Source organism: Lissotriton helveticus, chromosome 10 (genome assembly GCF_964261635.1).
Source record: "Lissotriton helveticus chromosome 10, aLisHel1.1, whole genome shotgun sequence".
In the NCBI taxonomy this organism is placed as follows: domain Eukaryota; kingdom Metazoa; phylum Chordata; class Amphibia; order Caudata; family Salamandridae; genus Lissotriton; species Lissotriton helveticus.
In genome coordinates this window covers 470,355,156-470,378,800 of record NC_136071.1, presented here as the reverse complement: position 1 = coordinate 470,378,800, position 23,645 = coordinate 470,355,156, and positions in this window count along the sequence as shown.

Below are 23,645 nucleotides of genomic sequence, written 5' to 3'. Positions count from 1 at the left end.
TTTTTAATACACTCCAATACTTGGTGACCGCTTTCCTGATGTTTGCACTTTCTTTTGAATATGTCAATATTAGGCGTGGTTTTTCTTCCTTCGTTGTTTCATTGGCCTCTTTTTTCTTGACTATCAGTGTCTCTGTTCTGGTCTTTTCTCGAGCTCTCATTTCTCCTCTTTTTATTGTTTTCATATTGTATCCTCTTTGGGAAAATCGATTAACTGTTTCTGCAAATTTGTTTTCCATTTCAGATGGTTCAGAGCAATTACGTTTCATCCTTAGGAACTCTCCATATGGTACATTTAGTTTCAAGGATGTTGGGTGAAAACTGGTCCCATGCAGGATACTATTAGTGGAGGTTTTTTTGCGAAAAAGGGTCGTGTGCATTGTATTGTCTTTAATGTATACTTTTGTATCCAAGAATTCTATTTCCTTCTCTTGGATGTTGAAAGTAAATTGTAGGCCCACATTGTTCTGGTTCAAGATCGTTATGTATTCTACCAACTCTTCCCTGGTTCCATTCCACACAAGGAGAGATATTCAGGACTAGCAATGATACCTGACAATGAGAGAGGAGGTAATCGCCTGCAAAGACTGAGACGTTTGGAATCCAAATTAATAATAAAATTCAAAACCAAGACCCCGCAAGGATTGAACGGGGACGAGGAGTTATATGTACATTTATGAATCAATTAAAATCCAATATCCAAAACAATCACATGACAATAAGAATGAAGGTCTCCTTTGACTATGATACTTTTCTCATAAGATAACTGTTTGAATCAAAAGTATAATAATTGTACGAAATGTAAACTTGAAACTTGAACCAAGCGTATTGATTCCTTTCAGTACATATTGCTTAAACCTCTGAAATGTATAGGGTTAAACTGAGAATTTATGTAAAAATTTATGTTTGTTATTTACAGTGTTTATTTTAAACAATGTCAGAGTCCTGGAACAAGTTACAAGTCAATGACCTTGGTATATAGCACTTAGCTATCACCCACCACTATGTACAGTATAATATTAGTACATACAGGCAGCAAGAGAGGTAATTTACTCGACTTGCCTTGGAATGGTTACACCACCCCAAGCCATCTGGCACTCAGCCACCAATATGCCATCGTCACAATAGTCACCTAGAAATGACTTTGATAACTTGTTAAAGTGACCTGACATGGTTGTTTCAACCAAAAAACTACCCCTCCCATAATGCATCCTAATTGCCAAATGGGCAGGAGGGTATAAATAGTAAAAAGAAATAATGGACTTGTAACTACCGTGAGCAAGAACAGTAATCTGTTTGAAACGCGTAGGTGAAGAAGTTTTTTCCTTGATGGATTAAAAAAGCTTAACCAAATCCTAGAAGAGTGCGGTGACTTATTTCAAATTGCTTTGCAAAAATATATATATATATATATATATATATTCACTGAAAAAACCATAGGTTATAGACCATATATAGTTAGGAATTAGCATTTAAAAAACCTTATTTTACTCACACAAAACCATTGAAATTCCATATATAGTTAGTTGTACTAACTATATATCGCGCACCCGCAATCCACTGCTGATCATGTCACATATTACATCATTCATGACATGGTCAGTGACATCACTGATGACATCACTGATGACATCTCAAATGACATCACTGATGACATCACTAATGACATCTCAAATGACACCACTGATGACATCACTGATGACATCTCATTTGACATTACTGATCACATCACTGATGACATCATTCATGTGATAATACAATGAACCTCTTCAGACTCTAATATAACCTTAGATACACTCAGTGTAAACATACACTCACAGACTGTCACTCATCCATGGAGTTACTCAGACACCTAGTCAGTCATGCAAAGAATCAATCACACCTCCATTTTCTCAACTATACAGTTATACACACCTTACTTATTCAAACATATACTAAAACATATTTACTCTCTTATACAATCCTGGATACAAGTTCACAATGATGCATACAGCCACTCACACATTCACTGGCTCCTATGCACAGTTATTTATATATGTCAACTCTCACATGTACTGTATTTTACATATGTACTTACTTTGACATGTAGCACTGAGATATCCATTCACTCACCAATACACTCATGCACACAGTCAACCGCCCATACAGCTGTTTCCACATGCACTTTTGAACCCATACATCTAGTGAATCAACTGCTCACACATCTATGCACAGAGTCATACACCTCCCAGCCACCCACACACACACTCAGTCTCCCATACAAATGCTTGGGCAACCAATCAATAACCCATATAGTTACTCATTTAGCTACTGATCAACACATGCATCAGATTACAGAACAACAGACACAATAATGCACAATTTAAAACAGTTTAGTCACTAACCCATGCACTCAGTGAGACACATTTAATCACTCACTTATACAGTCAGTCATGCACCTACTAAATCCTACATCCAGACACTTATACATCCACTCATTCTTCAATATGTAAGACATATTTTAACTTTACAGAAACATACAGTCACTGGATGTTGTCATCAGTGATGTCATCAGTGATGTCATTTGAGATGTCATCAGTGATGTCATCAGTGATGTCACTGACCATGTCATGAATGATGTAATATGTGACATGATCAGCAGTGGATTGCGGGTGCGCGATATATAGTTAGTACAACTAACTATATATGGAATTTCAATGGTTTTGTGTGAGTAAAATAAGGTTTTTTAAATGCTAATTCCTAACTATATATGGTCTATAACCTATGGTTTTTTCAGTGAATTTCATTGGTTTTTTAAAAGCTAATATCTATAGCTGTAAAATGTATTCTTCTTTAAATCCAAAAATATATTTTATATGTTTATTAATAATTTTTTTTAAAATATTTTTTTTGTTTCGCTCGTGACATCATCAGCAGAGGATTGCGGGTTTTTTGGCAACGTGCCTTATCCACGGTTTAATAACGCTGCCTTTTGCTTTATATAAGTTTTCAAATTGTATGAAATATATACCAATAGGTCGTTATGAACCTTTAGGTAGTGCTTTTCTTCATGAGGTCTGGTCGCTTCCATACACATACAGATGTTTCAAAGATGATCAAGAAGTTTATCTGAATGGAGAGGAATGCACTGAGACGCCAGATCATTCACTAATGTGTAGGCACATACAGTTACACGGTTCAGGCAACAAACACCGACCAAATATGGCTTGCGTGTTGCAAGGCACGCCAGTTCCTGCTATCATCCCCACGTTCAAGTTGTTGGAAAATGGTAGTTATTTGATGCTCAGTAATGAAGATTGTTCTGAGTTAATTAAAAGTATTCCTTTTATCGTAACAGTAAGTGAACGGGTTATTTGCTGCAGAAATGTTCTATTTCCTCCCACACATGAACATAGGGAGTTTTCAATCTGGCCACAAATACCAACCTTGGGAGCACATTTCAACGGCATGGCAAGAATAAGAGCTCTTTTGTCTCAGAGAGAGGTGGCCTTGAGTTCGGCCCGTGAAACTTTCGTGCTTCACATAGCGAACACCCGTACAGAGGTGCAGACCCTTTTCAATTCAGATTTGCCTTTCAATTTCAGCAAGATGGTTCGGACTATCTTTAACGCATCCTCCACAAAGGCCCTGGCGCACTTTTTTAAAGTTGTTACCAGTGGTCTCGTGACTTCATTTGAGAAAATCTTTGGAGTCATCCCTGCTTTCTTTCATTCTATTTTCTCCACTCTGCTTCGTGGATTGGCATTTTTACTTGCATTACCAGCGGACGCTCTTGTGCTTTTTTACATTTTTAAATATGGATGTCCCTCCTATGCAACCTCCCACCCTGCAGCTGCTGACACTGTTCCGCAATCGCATGCTAGAATATTATGGCACAATGCCGTTGGCGATATTAAGCACGGCATATGGATTATCTTTTCGATTCTCCTACTTCACCTGTGTCCAGCCTGTATTTCACTGCCTGACCTGTGATTTCGATTGGGCCATTGATTTGTGTCTCTGCGGACCGGTTTCTCCTGACGTCGACTTTAATCAGCTGATGACTCCTATCATTACTCACGAGTTGGTTTGTCCTGGCGAAAGGCTTATGGCTGTGGCATTGATGCATGGACTACTTGGTCCCTGGAATTTACTGGCGGCAGCACAGTCTTTCTAGGAACAGAGCTTTCTTGAAAACCGACCGAGCTGTCCTCTGATGGTGATAGAGGATCCGGTGCTGGGAGAGCACGTATGTTCTTTTCCGCTTTTAAATTGGATGGCTGAACTGTTTTCGGATGAAGACGGTGACTTCCTATTGGAGGCTGTTGCAGCTTATTTTGCATACACAGTTATGTCATAGACCTTTTTCATGTTTGATATGCTGAGTACTAGCATTTCATTGACAATTCATTGACTTATTTGTCAAGTTTTTATTATTTACCTTGCCTATTGGCTTAAGACTCGATAAAGTACTTGGCTGTTTTATTTTTCTTTAGCATTAAATTTTCCTAGTTTTTAATGCTTTACCTTGCGGACCGTCCACATATAAACTTGCAATCTGCTCTCATGAGATGGCACTTCTATTATCTTATTCAGTTCGTTTCCGGATCATGGGGAGGTGTCATCTAGGTCCTGGATATCTTTACACCGTGTTAAGTTAGCATGGGCTCATTACCGGTTTAAACGCCATTTTTCCTTTTTTGCAACTTCTGCACACGACACTTAGTTGTTGCTTTAGATTTCCACCTAGTAGTTCATCGTGGTTTACATGAGAATAATATGTTATTGCTCTACTATCTGCTTTGCTTGTTAAACTATATCTGTACAGCGAGTGCTAAAGTTTCAAGAACAACACGATACAGAATTGTTATGAGGTCTGATCTCCACGACTTCATACTCATAACATAAGTGCAACTTCTGCCAATTCTGGGCATGAGGCGGGTTTTATATTGCTTTGCCGAACACACATACACAACAGTTGATGCGGTTCACATGAAGAGAGAGCTGGTGTATGCTGATGTGATTCCTTCAAATCTAAGACACTAAAGTATGGGCACGCCCTAAACCAACACAAAGAGACCTTCTTAGCAAATAATATAATATGTGTATTAGGGAGGGTGAGATATAAGCAGCCGCGGGCCGTGGAGGGAGTTACGGTGAGGCAGGGAGGCGGGGAGGGGGAGAAGCAGGGTGGAGCCCTCTCTACCCTGCCCCTCCCCCTCCCCGCCTCCCTGCCCCACCGTAACTCCCTCCACGGCCCGCGGCTGCTTATAAGTGTTGCTAACTCTTATTCATTTACAGCATGTTAACATACTGTCACCATTCGCTTTTTATGTACTAGTAACTATGCTGGTAATTTTGCTACTGATAATATGTGTACTTGTATTCTCCACCCTGCTTCTCCCCCTCCCCGCCTCCCTGCCTCACCGTAACTCCCTCCACGGCCCGCGGCTGCTTATAAGTGTTGCTAACTCTTATTCATTTACAGCATGTTAACATACTATCACCATTCGCTTTTTATGTACTAGTAGTTATGCTGGTAATTTTGCTACTGATAATATGTGTACTTGTATTATCTAAGATACTACGCCTGAGAAGACGGCATTAGTAAATAAACATTTCAAATACACATGTGTTCTTCTTAACTCCATGTTCTGGTTTCTAAGAAATATATAACGACCGACTGTTCATGAGTTCCACGTATCCGGAGGTACTATAAGTTCATATTCTGGATTGTCTAAACATTGAGAGTTTGTTATATCCAATGTGACACTGTACCTAGCTTGCTAAGGGGTTTTTGATTACTAACGTGAGTTTTGGGACACCCTAATTCGCCGAGGTTCCAATCCTCTGTCCACAGTTCTGTGTGAGAACAGAAACCCTGCGACAGGGGCACCCCCGACCCTTGCTGGAGCTTCATCACACTTGCGATACAACTCCAGCAATGCGCCACCTTTACGGCACAGATACATCACGCATCTGTGCTGTTTTTGCCCCATGATGCGCCGCATTGTAAATGCAGCACACCATAGGTGACAGAACAGCGGCACAGAATGACTAACACATCCCTGGTGATGCGCCAGTCATCATAAATGTATCCCTATGCTTCTTATCTTGTTAGAGATGAACCGCCATATGTATCATCAAAGTTTTTTGCATTTCCTAAATAGCGAACTTTAAGGAATAAATAGCGATTCTTTACCATTCCTAGTTTGCGATTAGCTATTTGCTAATTACAAATTACCCATTCATTTCCTTCATTTCCATAGGGCGGTTGGACTCACTTTTAGCTCGAACGGCTGAATGGATTTCCACGAAACTTGGCAAAATTGTAGGGACTGGTAGCCCGATGTGCCTTTGCTATGTCTCAAGATATATGCTCCAGTGGTTTTTACGAAAATTAACTTTGAAAAATATATATTGGGCTACATTGGCCTATATATATGTTGGAGCCCAAATGTAGCCCAATGTAGCCCAATGAAGCCCAATGTAGCCCAATGTAGCCCAAAGATGGCCGCCAGACACACAAAAAAACAAATGTAGCCCAAATATCAGCCAGATGTAGCCCAACTATAGCCCAGTGACAGAATGACCAATCAGCTTCGCAAACCTCCGTTACGCGAAGCGGAGCGCTGTTACAGATATATATCTTTTTTTTAACGTTAATTTCTCAAAATCCACTGGAGCACATATATTGAGACCTAGCAAAGGCACATCGGGCTACCAGTCCCTAATATTTTGCCAAGTTTCGTGCAAATCCATTCAGCCGTTCGATTATTATTATTATTATTTTTTTTGCCCCGCGGGGCCCTTTTAAAACCTCCACATCAAACCTAGGGGGTCAGCGAGGATATACTATGCCCACTTATGGTTATTTCCCCCTTTGTTTTGGCCTCCTCTTGTCTCTCGATCCTACCGAGAGACAAGATGGCGGCCGCTACGGACTTTTTGGAATGTTGACAGACGCCAGAGAACCAATCAGCTTCGCTTCACAAAGCTCCGTTGCGCGAAAAGTACGCGTCCTGGGACGCTGCCCGGTCCGCTGTTACAGATATATATCTTTTTTTAAACGTTAATTTCTCAAAATCCACTGGAGCACATATATTGAGACCTACAAAAGGCACATCGGGCTACCAGTCCCTACAATTTTGCCAAGTTTCGTGCAAATCCATTCAGCCGTTCGGGCTAAAAGTGAGGCCAACCGCCCTATGGAAAACTCAATGTTAAAAACACGTTTTGGGACCCCCCTTTTTTCTCGGCCCCCCCTTGACGAACCCCCCCCCAAATTTTCAAGGGCTGCTCAGAAACAAAATGTGCCATTTTCCTGAAAATTTCAGCCAATTCCGTCCACAAACGCCAAAGTTATTAGACATAGAATTTTCTAAAATCCGATAGAGAAAAAATCCTAACTATATATACCTACTGGCGACCGCCAGTAGGTAATATATATATATATATATATATATATATATATATATATATATACATATATATATAATTATATATATATATATATATGAGGTATGTTGAATTCCCAACACTGGCGAGCGCAGCAATGCAGCCACACACTCAAGCAGGAACCAGCGAGACCCAAGACGGTGCAAATTTTTCTTTATTGAAGTTTAGCCCAGCACCAGTCCGCCATGACGCGTTTCGGCTAGAGATAGCCTTGATCACATATATATTCCATCACTCTAAGCACTCCTTCTGGCAGCCCTTCGCCTTTGCTAGGAGTGGCTCGTTTCCGGCGGAGCCACCGGCACAATATCAACAAAAAACGGCGTTCCTTTCCAAGCACTCGTACATCCACAAAAGAACACAGTCCACGCAGTATCTCCAAATTAGTAAGGTTTATTCCTTCATAAACCCATGTTGGGTTTATGAAGGAATAAACCTTACGTGGGTTTATGAAGAAATAAACCTTACTAATTTGGAGATACTGCGTGGACTGTGTACTTTTGTGGATGTCCGAGTGCTCGGAAAGGAACGCCGTTTTTTGTTGATATAGTTCGTGCCTCCTTAATCCTTTACCATTGATCCACAAATGGAAGGCTGCTAAATGCTTGTCCCCCGTGGCCCCCAGGTTCTCGGGGTAGTGCAGCCTCGGCGGCCAGAAACCGCCTGTAAATTCGTGCTCCTGCTTGATACTGTTGCATGGTGCACTCGACCAATGGCAGCGGGCCCCAAGCATAGCCCATTCACAGGTATGGAAGCTCTCCCCTCCCGATGCGCTTTCACAGTTCTCTACCAAAACGCCGACACGTTTCGAATTTCTCTTCTTCAAGGGCTGATGGTAAAGAAAACACGCAGGACCCCCTGACTGTAGTTCCGTTTTCCTTTTATTGTGCGCCCTCTATGGGCTATGGTAAATCCAATACACATAGGACACTGGTACTTGTAGTCCGGGTTTCCTTAATTAGTGCATGAATGTACTGCTGCTAAAAGCTCACGATTGAGCCTCGGTCAGTTCGTGCCTCCTTAATCCTTTACCATTTATCCACAAATGGAAAGCTGCTAAATGCTTGTCCCCCGTGGCCCCCAGGTTCTTGGGGTAGTGCAGCCTCGGCGGCCAGAAACCGCCTGTAAATTTGTGCTCCTGCTTGATACTGTTGCGAGGTGCACTCGACCAATGGCAACGGGCCCCAAGCATAGCCCATTCACAGGTATGGAAGCTCTCCCCTCCCGATGCGCTTTCACAGTTCTCTACCAAAACGCCGACGCGTTTCGAATTTCTCTTCTTCAAGGGCTGATGGTAAAGAAAACACGCAGGACCCCCTGACTGTAGTTCCGTTTTCCTTTTATTGTGCGCCCTCTATGGGCTATGGTAAATCCAATACACATAGGAAACTGGTACTTGTAGTCTGGGTTTCCTTAATTAGTGCATGAATGTACTGCTGCTAAAAGCTCACGATTGAACCTCGGTCAGTTCGTGCCTCCTTAATCCTTTACCATTGATCCACAAATGGAAGGCTGCTAAATGCTTGTCCCCCGTGGCCCCCAGGTTCTCGGGGTAGTGCAGCCTCGGTGGCCAGAAACTGCCTGTAAATTGGTGCTCCTGCTTGATACTGTTGCGAGGTGCACTCGACCAATGGCATCGGGCCCCAAGCATAGCCCATTCACAGGTATGGAAGCTCTCCCCTCCCGATGCGCTTTCACAGTTCTCTACCAAAACGCCGACGCGTTTCGAATTTCTCTTCTTCAAGGGCTGATGGTAAAGAAAACACGCAGGACCCCCTGACTGTAGTTCCGTTTTCCTTTTATTGTGCGCTCTCTATGGGCTATGGTAAATCCAATACACATAGGACACTGGTACTTGTAGTCCGGGTTTCCTTAATTATTGCATGAATGTACTGCTGCTAAAAGCTCACGATTGAGCCTCGGCCAGTTCGTGCCTCCTTAATCCTTTACCATTGATCCACAAATGGTAGGCTGCTAAATGCTTGTCCCTCGTGGCCCCCAGGTTCTCGGGGTAGTGCAGCCTCGGCGGCCAGAAACCGCCTGTAAATTCGTGCTCCTGCTTGATACTGTTGCATGGTGCACTCGACCAATGGCAGCGGGCCCCAAGCATAGCCCATTCACAGGTATGGAAGCTCTCCCCTCCCGATGCGCTTTCACAGTTCTCTACCAAAACGCCGACGCGTTTCGAATTTCTCTTCTTCAAGGGCTGATGGTAAAGAAAACACGCAGGACCCCCTGACTGTAGTTCCGTTTTCCTTTTATTGTGCGCCCTCTATGGGCTATGGTAAATCCAATACACATAGGACACTGGTACTTGTAGTCCGGGTTTCCTTAATTAGTGCATGAATGTACTGCTGCTAAAAGCTCACGATTGAGCCTCGGTCAGTTCGTGCCTCCTTAATCCTTTACCATTGATCCACAAATGGAAGGCTGCTAAATGCTTGTCCCCCGTGGCCCCCATGTTCTCGGGGTAGTGCAAATATATATATACAAACAAAAGGTTACCCTGCATGAAGATATCCCTCTGAGAACTTGCCTCCTTTAAGAGTGACGATTACAGCTTCATTGTATATTCAGCTTAATTGCATCCTGGCTCAACGCGTTTCGAACATCCTTTCTTGATCACGAGCCCAAGCAAACTACTGTGTGCAAACACCTGCCATTTATTGAAAGAGTTCCGCCCTGATGGACGTAATCTCCCACCTTGTGGGCGTGTGCCACTGAGGGCATTCTGGTCTTTGCAGTTCACACAGCACAATGAACTCCATGAGGGTGTTGTTGCCAGCCTTTAGAATCAGATAGTTCACAATCCAAAGTGGGCACACTGAAAGTTTAGTCTGCTGTTAATGAAATCCCTCACTCTGTAGCATTCTCAGTCCTTTCACGCTGCGCCAAGTCTTCCTGGGACAGCAGGTCCGCACTGAGTGAGTCGCGAGGATGACCCGCCGCACACAGTAGTTTGCTTTCTAAGCTTTGTGTGCAGGAAGGGACGCCTTCCTGCACAAAAACAATCACTAAAGGCATTTTCCTCTTTCAATGTATGCTGTGCAATGCAGCATACATTGAAATAGAAAAAATAAGGAGAAATGAAAACAAATCTCCTTGTTGTGCCTTGCTACACCAACTGGAGGATGGTGTAGCGCTCAAACACATCTCCAGATTATTGATTCCTGTTAAATCTGGAGATGTGTATTGTTCTATGAGTGTTGTGTGCAAACACCCACAGCAATACCTATGGAACGCCCCTTCAACGCAAAGTGGTGTGTACGATGAGGTCGTATTTACATGGAGAAGAAAAGCTACACAAGGTGCCTTTTCCTCTCCTTGTAAATATGAAGGAATGGCTGGCACCATCACTATGTTACAAAAAGTGACATATTGTTTGTACAGGATGCTTCTAATTCTGCCCCTAAGTGCTTAGGTATTGGCAGACTGTTACAATAAGAACATATTGCTAATTGGTTGATTGAATGATTGCATGAGAGTGACAGGAGGTAAGCACAGAGATATCTCTCCAAAGATGCTCAAAGAACAATGATTGAAATGGTTGTGGTCCTTCAATAGATACAATGGGAAATGTTATGGACCAATCAAAGCTTTTTTTTCAGATCACATGGGATCCTATGATAGAGGGATTCCAACACTACATAGGTGTTAACTGGGTATTTTGAAGAGTGTATTAATACTTTGTAGCTTGTTTCAGGTCTGCATGAATAGTGTATAACTAAATTCACTTGTACTAGGGTTAGTGGTTAGGCCAATCCGTAAGTATATGACTAAAAACTAGAGTAATTTCAGTACTGCAAAGACAGTGCAAGATACATTTATAAGTACTTAGGTTTTAGCAAAGTGATAATATACATACATAGTGCTGGATAGTTGAATGGACAAATGGTTAAGACAGACAAAATGTTTCCTAGACTGCTTAGTTACTAACTGAGTATTTAACAGAGTGTATCAATTCTATGTTGGTGATTAGAAGTTTGCATACATACTGCACAGTATATAGTAGCTGTAGTAGGTTTTCTGTTTAGGCAATTCCTTTGACACTTGGCTAGTAAATAAAATAATATAATTGTTCTAACGAGAATACATGCTTCCAGTAAGCACCATTGTATTGCGTTGCAGACAGGTGGTCTAGGTCGTACCACTTCTTACATCTCTCTGAAACGCAGTTCTGTGATGCTTACTGGACAGACATAGTGGGCCAGTTGGACTCTTAGGGCCTCATTTATGAGGCAGTGCGTCACTTTTACGCCGCCGGTGCAATACTTTTTGTGACGCACCAGCAGCGTAAAAAATGTGCCTTGTTGCACCATATTTTCAAAGTGACACATCTAGGTAGATGCGTCATTTTGTAAACCCCTGCGCTATATTATACCTACGCCAGGTATAATGTATGCAGGGGGGCGTTCCAACGCAAGAAAGGGTCTAGGACACAAATGCGGCCATTTCTTATGCCTGCCTCACAGCAGGCGTAAGACTGGCGCAGGCCCTTTCACATGAGGCTTGCCCCATGTGAAAGGACACATTGCTGGAGTTGCGTCACTTTTGTGACGCACTCCAGCAATGCGTCACTTTTGCGCCATACAGATACGTCAGAAATACTGACGTATCTGTAACTCCTTGCGCCATGATGCGTCATACTGTAAATATGACGCATCATTGGTGTCGCAAGGAGGGCACAGTGAAAAGTGACGCATCGCTGTTTTCACGCAGCGATGCGTCACTTTTCATAAATGAGGCCCTTAGAAGCTTCAGGATTCAAGGTGACTTAATCTCCCAACATAAAAAGGTTATAGGGCGTATTTACATAGTGGTGAATGGAGGGGATGGGGCCTGATGTGACATGTGCAAACACACCCTGTGACATGTTTTAAGTTGAGGAATTGAGTCCCCTTTAATCCTGAAAGTCCCTGGGTCCTACTAGCCCACCATGTCCCTCTATTAAACATCAAAGACCTGCGTTGCAGAGAGGTGGTCCGAGGCCTTGCCCCATTTTGCACCTCTCTGCAATGCAACTCTGTAGCACTTACTGCACATACCTGGTGTGTTAGTTGACCCCAGGGAACAACAGGATTCAAGGGGACTTTATCCACTAATTTAAAGCGCCGACAGAACGTGTTTGCACAGATATCAAATCCGTCCTTCCCCCCTTTCCTCACAAGTGTACAAACGCAGCCCATTGTGTGTGTTAATACTTAGTTAATCTTACCTTGACAGCAGTAGATATGAAAAAATGCTAAACATTGTTTTCAGTTGTTTTTTATAATTTACATTTCTGAAAATGACATATTTTAGAATTAGGATCTGTGAATGAGAAGAAAAAATTCAGTTATAATATCTAATATTATATTTTTTTAAACGCAACATAATTTTAACATTATATGAATTTTTTTGTTTGTCTTTTTTGCTGTTCTCAGAATAAATTTAATTTTACTATAAACAGTGATTTCAACGTTACTCATCACATGACAGCGGGCAAAAAAAACAATCAATAAGATTGTTTAAAAAAAACCAAATCTATGTCAAAAATATTTTCAATATAATCAACTATTTCTTCACATTCCATAAAAACAACATCCTCAATAGCATCCCATATAATACAAATCACATATTTATTAAATGTTTTTTAAGAGAATATTCTTACTTCAATTTAAAAGAAGTGAAATAATAATTCAATGAACAATTCTTTATCATTTTCATATACTTTAAATGATGTTCTTTAAAAATATATGCTGTGAGAATGTCCAAGAAAGAAGTCCTTAATTTAAACTTATACCTTTCCTCTAGGCCAAATGGTATACTTGAAATCCTTTATACTGAAATTGTCCAATAGTAATCGTATTATTAAATGTAAACATATTCCTCCTAGACCGAATTATCTTCTTAAAACTTTGGCTTTCAAAAATATTAGGTAGAAATTTGGTAATTTGTTAGGCAAACGTTGTTTAAAAACCAATTGAGCATCATTACAATATGTTCATCCTTTATTGCATTTTAAATAGACAGTGTAATGTCCAGATGTTGTAGAAGGATCATAATGGAAAATAATTGCTACTGCTACAAAAGTTCTTCCTGATATAGATAGTTGACTTTCCACAAATTGTTTAATTAAAGTTTCCAATTTTCTTCCATCAGCTCTACAACGTTGTATCATTAAAATTATATATTGTCCAAATCTTTTTATAAATAATGTTGATAACATTTCTGATTTGCATTGGCTACACTCCATGCTTTGATTTGCTGCTTTAACTAGTTTGTTGAAAGACACTGTTTTACAGTCTGGAATTGTCGAACATATGAATCTTTCAGTGTCTATATTAGTGCTACATGTAAACGCACAATTTTTACATTCATGTTCCCATTTATAACAAAGGCCAAAAAGATTTTCAATTTGTATTCCTTCATTTTCCAATACTGCAGGCATGTCCATTAGAAATTCCTGAGCATCTTGTTGGACATTCTGCGTAAATTGTGTAGAACCAGAACATATATCCAAATGATTACGAATATCAGAAACAGTTTGTATTTTCCTTTTATCAGTTCTCAATTTTTCATAAATACAATACAACAAGGAACAAAGGGGCATATTATCAAGGACAGGTGATACATTATCGCCGCTTTTATCGGCAGGAAACTGCCGATAAAGCGGCGATAATGGCCTCGATAATAAGCTCTATGAATTCCAATCGAAGCCCATGTTAGATGTAAGCCGCAGATCTAGTGACTGACACATGAGCCATAGACCCAGACAACTTGCAGCACCAGATACAGGAGTGTGAGACACAGCACGGAACAGGTACATCTAAGGCAGCACATGAGAGGGGCTAAGTGCATCAACAGTCCATGGCACAGAACAGGTACATCTGAGGCGGCACATGAGTAGGGCAACGAGCATCAACAGTCCATGGCACAGAACAGGTACATCTGAGGCAGCACATGAGAGGGGCTAAGTGCATCAACAGTCCATGGCACAGAACAGGTACATCTGAGGCAGCACATGAGAGGGGCTAAGTGCATCAACAGTCCATGGCACAGAACAGGTACATCTGAGACGGCACATGAGTAGGGCAACGAGCATCAACAGTCCATGGTACAGAACAGGTACATCTGAGGCAGCACATGAGAGGGGCTAAGTGCATCAACAGTCCATGGCACAGAACAAGTACATCTGAGGCAGCACATGAGTAGGGCAACGAGCATCAACCGTCCATGGTACAGAACAGGTACATCTGAGGCAGCACATGAGTCGGGCTAAGTGCATCAACAGTCAATGGCACAGAACAGGTACATCTGAGGCAGCACATGAGAGGGGCTAAGTGCATCAACAGTCCATGGCACAGAACAGGTACATCTGAGGCAGCACATGAGAGGGGCTAAGTGCATCAACAGTCCATGGCACAGAACAGGTACATCTGAGGCAGCACATGAGTAGGGCAACAAGCATCAACAGCCCATAGTACAGAACAGGTACATCTGAGGCAGCACATGAGTAGGGCTAAGTGCATCAACAGTCTATGGCACAGAACAGGTACATCTGAGGCAGCACATGAGTAGGGCAACGAGCATCAACAGTCCATGGCACAGAACAGGTAAATCTGAGGCAGCACATGAGAGGGGTTAAGTGCATCAACAGTCCATGGCACAGAACAGGTACATCTGAGGCAGCACAAGGACGTGTGTCATGCGCACCGTCCCATGGACAACAATAATGCAAAGGTGGTTACAATGGACATTCCTGACATCAATTACAATCACATTTCAGTGATGTGTACTGCACCTCACAGCACAGAATCAGGTGGACTGTGTGAGCTCGTAGCTTTGGACACAGTCGCAGGATCTGATACATGAATGGGAGATACAGGTCCAGTACTAGTGACTGACACATGAGCCATAGACCCTGACACACTGGCAGCACCAGATACAGGAGTGTGAGACACAGCCACAGATCTAGTGACTGACACATGAGCCATAGACCCAGACACACTGGCAGCACCAGATACAGGAGTGTGAGACACAGCCACAGCTGTAGTGACTGACACATGAGCCATAGACCCAGACACACTGGCAGCACCAGATACAGGAGTGTGAGACACAGCCACAGATTTAGTGACTGACACATGAGCCATAGACCCAGACACAATGCCAGGACATGTCCCAGTACAGTGACCAACAAATACCATGCCAGCATCTGAGACATGAGAGTAGCGGACACACACAGTGGCAGTACCTGAAACAGGAGAGGGCACAACTGACACAGTCCCACTATCTGACCCATGAGAGTGAAATGCAGCTGACCCACTAGGACCACTGAAATGATGACCCACAGGGCTGTATGGGCCAGGAGGCAGGGTGGTTCTGGGAGCTGGGGACAGCTGTACTGGAGCGACATAGGGGTGGTCAGGTGTCACCGGTGTGTGTTTCCGTTTCTTTGGGATATGTAAGGGCACCCTGGACATGATTGGACTGGTAAGTGGTGCGGGCTCATCAAAAACCTCACCCATCAAAGGTGGATCATGTGCTGGTGGTGGTCTGCTCTCTGGGGACGGGCTGGACCCTGCTTGACGTTTGCTGTGGCCCTGCCTTCTGCCCTCTGCATCATGTGTAATGGGGGATGCAACAACAGTGTACTCCTTTATCTGCTTCAGCGGGGTGTGGATGGGAGTAGAGGTATGGGGGACTCCACCGCAGACACATGTGGTTTAAGTTCCTTCACCAACACCAGCTTCAGGGGATGCAGGGGTGATGTATGCCTGTCCCTGGTGGATGTCGTGTCCATGGGAGAACCCTTGGCCCTGGGAGGTGCATGCTCCCTGGGAGATGCCTTGGCCATGGGAGTGAGGAACGAGAATTTAGTTCAGGCCTAGGAAGGCAAGTAGACATTATTAGTAATTAGCGCGATGTACCTATTTAGCCAATATAGGGACCTAGAACACTAATATGCACGCACTATGTAATAACCTAGGGATTAGTATACACCTTATTATACTCATTAGCATCTGATCATATCTTACGCTGCTTGGCTTTACTGACGCCATTTTGTGGCCTAGTCCGCTCACAGCACTGGTGAAACCCTACCATTACATTCAGCTAATGTAGTTCCCCTGAGAAACAGTATAATTGTAGCCCACTGCTGCTCTGCACGTTAGGCCTGTCAAGGTTGTAGGTGGGGGTAGGCTGGATAAGCACATTCCAGGAGGTGCTGTAACGACTCTCTCGGAGTTAGCAGAAGGGAGTCACCCTCTCGACCTTGCTATAACGAGCTGGGCAGAACTGAAAGTGCTTTGTATCCCATATATTAGCATACCATTTTAGGTTAACCCCTTTATTGTGAATATACTCAAATCATGTAAACATTAAGAATCTGGCCTTTTCTGAAGAAACCCCATGTTGGTTTCATTTCCCCGTACCTCTTGCTCTTGCTAGGAAAACACGTGACCTGTCACTGTGTAAAGGGAGAGTCTAAAAGGTTGGCCTGGGCTATGAATGAACCATTGATTCTAACTTGGGAAACTCAAGGTTACATCTGCCTTTCGTGTGGGATGAACACATTTTTGCAGACTCTCGTGCCTGAGAACGAAAAGGGAGTCACCCTTCCTGAGCTGCCCAGTACTGAATAGCTAAGCTTTGAACTAATCATGTGTGCCATATATGGCTCCTTCCTGGAGCGAAGGGGCCGGAGGAGGTGTTTTCCTTTTACAGTGATAATATGTGTTGAACTAAAAGTATATAATGACTTGTTTGAATATAAACAGGCATTCTTCTTGTCACACTGACTGGGTGTGGACGGGGAGGCTCCTCTGCGCAGAGTCCATTTAGAATAAATGATTGGAACTTCTTCACTGCCAACTGACTGATTATTTGGTAATTGCTATTGTGGCTATTGGAGGGTATGGCTCTATTAGACTTATTATTTTTCGGTACAACAGGAGATGTCTTGGCCGTAGGAGGTTTCCTGTCTTTGGAATGTGACTTATCCGCGGGCGGTGCTCTGTCCCTGGGAGTTGGCTTGTCCTTTGTAGTGTCCCTGTCCTTTGTAGTGTCCCTGTCCTTGGGAGTGTCCCTGTCTTTGGGAGTGTCCCTGTCCTTGGGAGGTGCCCCGTCCTTGGGAGAGTCCCTGTCCTTGGCAGTGTCCCTGTCCTTGGGAGGTGCCCTGTCCTTGGGAGTGTCCCTGTCCTTGGGAGTGTCCCTGTCCTTGGGAGGTGCCCTGTCCTTGGGAGTGTCCCTGTCCTTGGGAGGTGCCCTGTCCTTGGGAGGTGCCCTGTCCTTGGGAGTGTCCCTGTCCTTGGGAGTGTCCCTGTCCTTGGGAGGTGCCCTGTCCTTGGGAGGTGCCCTGTCCCTGGGAGGTGCCCTGTCCTTGGGAGTGTCCCTGTCCTTGGGAGGTGCCCTTTCCTTGGGAGGTGCCCTTGCCTTGGGAGTACTTTTTGAGGGGATGCCTGTGTAATATAACAACTTCTCGTAGGGGAGGGTCCGAGGGAATAATTTTAACGACGAACCAGGTAAATACCCCCAGTGTAACCGCATAAACAACAAGAAACCTGTACGTCGAATAACTCTGAGAAAGTTAAACTAACACTGGATGTGTTGCACAGAAAAAGAAATTAAACTGGCTATCAACAAATGCTGTTTAAGTCCTATCAGACCACCCAGATGGCGGAGCCTCATCATGTAGGACACCCGGACCTTGGTTTGTGTGCAAACGCCCAGATGTATTTTGGCATCGCATCACTTGGCCATGGTCTGGTCACCGCAGTTGTTCATATGGGTGGTAAGACTGATATGTGCAGTGCAAAAAATAAAGTGAAGTGTATAAAATGGCTGGACAGGCAAACAAGAAGCTTTAATGGCGTTTGCCTGAACGTCAGATTAAAAAATAGTGAGGTGACAGTGTGAAAAAATCACTGTCTGGCTTGCTTGGTAGAGATCAAAAATTAATAATTAAGGCCAACATGTTTCTGCCATATTGTGAAAGTTCACTGGCATTCTTCAGGGCCAAGCTCTTGAATGCTACTGCAATTACACTATTCAATGTGCTCTAATAAAGGCGTGTGAAAAGAATAATTCTTAACAAAATCAAATCAGAGTGGTCATACAAGACCATCCTACTGCATCTTCTTATTTAGTCCAATAGATGCAGTTGGTCTTCCCTGTAAAAAATCTAAAAAGAGAAACCATATAGAAAATGCTAACAGATAATACTTATTGAGACATAAATGTTACTGTCACTCTAGTGTGTACTTATTGAACACGTGCTAGTACTGTGCAAACCCCAGTGCCAGTGAAAAAAACACTGAGACAGGTCCATCACCACTTAGCGATGGCCAACGTAGATGGTGTGCCACCTTGCGTCACCCACAGATAATCTGTGTGTCATTTATCATTGGTATGAACACTTACCCATCAGTTTGTGGGAAGAGAGCCTCACCTCACCCGGCAACTGCTCGGAATGATAAGGCCCCGCTCTAAACAAGTAAATAAAGACAGTTCCCATGTTAGATATCTGTCCCTAAATTGTTACTTATAAGTACTGTTAGAAACCCAGTCATTTTCTGTTCTGTCTACAGGAGGTCCCCCCCAAAGGCAGAACTGGTGGAAGCATAAGGCGACTGACACAGACAACCCTATTAGACAAATGGTCAGTTCATGTTGTATATTAGTATTAACATTAATCAATAATGCTGTTCTGACATAGACCACCCTTTAGAACGTGTGGTCAGTTCATGCTGTATATTAATGTTGTTATCTGTAGTGGCCACCTGGGTAATCTTCATAGTGAACAAGCATCGCAAAAAGGACTCCTCTTTACTCCCATCTGTCCTTCAGTTCACAAGCCAGATATGTAGAACCTACCATAAGCCCACTAATCAGCCCAACTACCCAGGACTCAATAGAGACAGCCTACTCCTCGCTTACCTGTCCGACGGTACCTCACGGCGGGAACTCGAGCCGAAGGGGAGGCACCGACGGGCAGGTTGAGCGCGCCTTTATACTCGCGTAGAGTATCAAATTGGACTCAGCTGTGTTGTGTTGTTGCTAGAGTGCCCGCGCATGTGTAGCACACTGACACTATCAGCGGTGCATGCGCAGTCGCAGGCCATCTCATGATGCGCACGGGTATCGGAGTGAACACTCCGAAAATAAAGTCGCGCATGCGCGGTCAGGCCGACGTGGTTTATAGCACTGCGCATGCGCAAAGCGCTTGTTAGTCCAGCGTATAGCTGTGCGCATGCGCGGGGGTTAGACACATAGCATTGGCGCTCGCGCAATGGTAACAACCAACTTATGCGATAATTCACACATTTGTAACGCGATAACCCGATGTGTTTAATCAGTGCACCGTATGCCCATGCTTAACTCCACGTCGTAGATAGAATCCAGCGAGTGGTGCTGTCCCACATACAAACCACACGATCTGGATTGAATCATATAGATCCAAGACGGTCTGATTCACCAACAGCTGAACCTTCCGTTATTAGATGTTATGAGGGACGATGTCAACACGGTGGGTGTCACTATATGCCAAACACCCGCCCATAGTTAGACATAACCAGAGATGGGGAATTTACCACCCATTTATAGAAAAACCATATCAAAGAGATCGCAATGCCATTGGATAGATCTCATACAGGTATAAGCTATGTAACTTGGTCACACCAAAGCCATCTTTGCCGGGGCACGGTTGCCATAGGAAAATCTCGAGCAGGTGTCACTATGGAGTCAATGGAAGAATAGTGCAGGTCACCCCGCTATAAAGAGTGCCAAGTTCAGTGGTGGTGTGTGCCTAGGTTGTGGACGGACGCGTCAGATCCCACTATCGATAAAGCAATTGTTTATAACTGTGGAAACAAAAAGCCCTGCAGATCAAGCCAGGTGTTAGTTACACAGGATCATATAGAGGCCTAGATACATATGGATGTGGAAAAGAGGGAGTACCAGATGGCAAATGTAGCACTCAGATCGATATCCACGAAATATTGTCATTTAACCCGATGATATCAGACTTCAGCTTGAAAATCCATCGTTGTTCTCTGACGAACAAAAAATGCGAAACATCCGAGATGTGTGGCGGGATGTGAGGCTGTTCTAGGACCACCCACATTAGTTCCTCTGCTTTGTGATTTGCTTCAAGGAAATGATTAGTTAGGCCTGTCGCCTGTTTCCTGCGCCGGATCGTGCTTTTATGCTCACTGATGCGGGACTTGATCATTCTCGTTGTGTGGCCCACATACTGCTTATTGCAGGGACAAGTGATTAGATAAATCAATTTCTCTGAATTGCAATTGGTGTGTCTCATGAGCCTCCAAGGTCTGCTGGTACCAATGTCAATTGTCAGGGTCTTGCGTGTCTGTGGACAGGCTGCACAATTGCCACATGGGTAGTGGCCCTGTACGGGGTTGGTGTTCCAGAGGGTATTCATGACTTGTCTGATCTCACTTCGTGGTCTGGTATGGACCAAACTGTCCCGAATGGATGGTCCTCTCTTGTAGGCGAACAAGGGGCGAGGCATTGTACCTGCACCGACATTCAAAATCTTCCAGTGCTTAAGTATGGTCTTCTTCACCGCATTGGAAGATGTGGTGAAAGTCTGCACCATGGTCATCCGGTCTTTGGTATCAGCTGACCTCTTGGGCTGCAGGAGTGCCTCTCGGTTGTTGTTGAAGGCCCTCTTACGAGCTCGGCGTACAAGATGGTTTGGGTAATGCCGATCTCTCAGGTTGGTGGACAGTTCTTCAGCATGGTGATTGTAGAGACTATTAGAGGAACAATTCCGTCTGACCCTCAGAAACTGGCCTACAGGCAAATTCTCACGCAATGATTTCGGATGGAAACTCTGGAATGATAGTAACGAGTTCCGAGCCATTGGCTTCTTAAAAAGTTCACTTTGTAGACCTCCCTCTGCTGGAAAAATACGGAGGTCCAGGTACGCAAGTTCTTCTTTGCTGCTCTCCATGGTGAACTTGAGGAACCGGTTCCTTGAATTGAGCCATGTATGGAACGACGACACTTCTATGGACGATCCTCTCCATATCACCAGGATGTCGTCAATATATCTTCTCCACAGTACCACCTGGTGGAAAAAGGGGTTACTGTGGTTCAGAACATGGTCTACTTCGAATTGGTGCATATACAAATTAGCCAGACTGGGTGCAAAGACGCTCCCCATTGAGGTCCCTGATACCTGGAGATAAAGCTCATTCTGGTATTGAAAGAAGTTTTCCATCATAGCGATTCTCGCGCACTCCATTATGAAGGCAACTGGTGTTATGGTGTCCATTGGTCTGGCCTCTAAGAGGGTTCTGATGCAATCTAATGTTTCGTGCTGCGGGATAGAAGTATACAGAGACTCGACGTCGAAACTGACCAGCAGGTCTGTCTCCACGTCGAACTCTGCATCCGCTAGTAGTCTGAGCACATCACCAGTGTCCTGCAGGTAAGTCGGTGTTTCCTTGACTAAAGGCTTCAGGAAAAAATCCACAAAGGTGGATAAAGGCTCGAGTAACGAGCCTATACCCGAAATAATAGGCCTGCCAGGAGGGGGTCTCTGGGCCTTGTGTATTTTGGGAAGGCAGTAGAAATACGGGGTCACTGGGTGCGCTGCAACCAGATACCTCGCTTCCTGGGGAGTAATCCAACCTTCTGATGATCCTTCTTCTACCAAACTCTTGATGTCATTTGAGATTCTCAGCGTCGGATCTTCATTGAGGCGACGATAGGCACTGGTAACATTGAGTTGTCTCAGACATTCCTCATGGTAGACACTGGTGTCTTGCAACACTATAGCACCGCCCTTGTCAGCGGGCTTGATGGTAATGAGTCTGTCGTACGCTAGGATAGACAGAGCTCGTTTCTCCAAGGTAGACATATTGACGAAGTTTTTACGTTGCTGGGTGTTGTTCATGACCTCATGCGTCACTGCTTGCTCGAAAGCTAGGACATTGGCTGGCACTTGTTGGTTCAAGGGAGTAAAAGTTGATTTAGGTTTAAGACCAGTATTCAATTCACCTTGGTCCAGTGTAACAGCCTCCTCCACGTTGGTGCGGGATGTTCTGAAAAAGAAGTGCAGCCGTATTTTCCTGTAAAAGCTTTTGAGTTCACACCTTAAGTTGAAGGGATCACCCCGATTCGTAGGGACAAAGCCAAGCCCCTTGTTCAAGACCGTGTTTTCAATTGGTGTAATGGCCCTCGTGCTCAAATTCACCACTAGGTCGCAGTTCCTGTTGTTGGGCCTGTCTTGTTGTTGGTCTGTGGTGCCCAATTCACAGTCTGTTGGCCTCTTCTCTTTCCGCGGTTCCTGCCACGGCCCTGCCATAAAAAAGACTGGTCATAGTAGAATGACGGATTGGGTGGATACATGGGCATAGGGTGACCCATTGGTGGAGGTCCCATTGGTCCCTGATGGTAGTTCCACGGTCCTGGAGGCCACCATTGTCCATGGTTGGGATACTGTTGGGCGCCTCAACCTCTATTGGGTCTCCTCTGGAAACCTCTCCCTCGCATACCGGTGTTAGAGCCTGCATTGGGATTGCCTGTGTGCCATGTGAACCCCTGTCCCCCAACACCCCTTGAGGATCCTGTGTGTCAACTCCAGGGTAGCTGGTGTCGTGTTCTGTGAAATATTTCCCTGTCCCAGGGGATGGTGCCTGTGGCCTCCGTGCTCTGCCTTGCTGCCTGTGCCTGCTTCTAGTGCAATACCCAGAAAATGAGGCCTGTTCTGAAATGTCACTCTCCCCTGAGACATTAAGTGGTGTGGAAGGGGGAACTGAAGTAGAACCTTGTCTATGCGACTGTTGAATGGCTGCAGACACTGTGTTGGATAATGACTGTACTGTTCTGTGGAGACCTGCAACATCGCCATGCATCCCCTCCATGAATGCCACCACCTGACCCAACTTCGTATCGTGGTCCAGGAATGCATTAATCATGTTTGTATGCCCTACACACAGCTGTCGCAGCAGATCAACCGCCTCAGCAGTAAGGGCAGTTTGTGTCACAGGGGCAGGAGCAGCGGTGCCTGCACCGAAGGCCACTCTGTTCCCCCTACTCTGGCGAGCAGGAGCAGTACTTGTTGCAGTTGGTGGCAGTGTGGGCCCAGTGTGCTGTGTACCTACTGAAGGTGTAGATTGTACACTCCCTGTCTCCACCAACAGTGCAGACTCACCACCACTGTCTGAAGATGAGGACGATGGGCTCTCCACATCTGAGTCC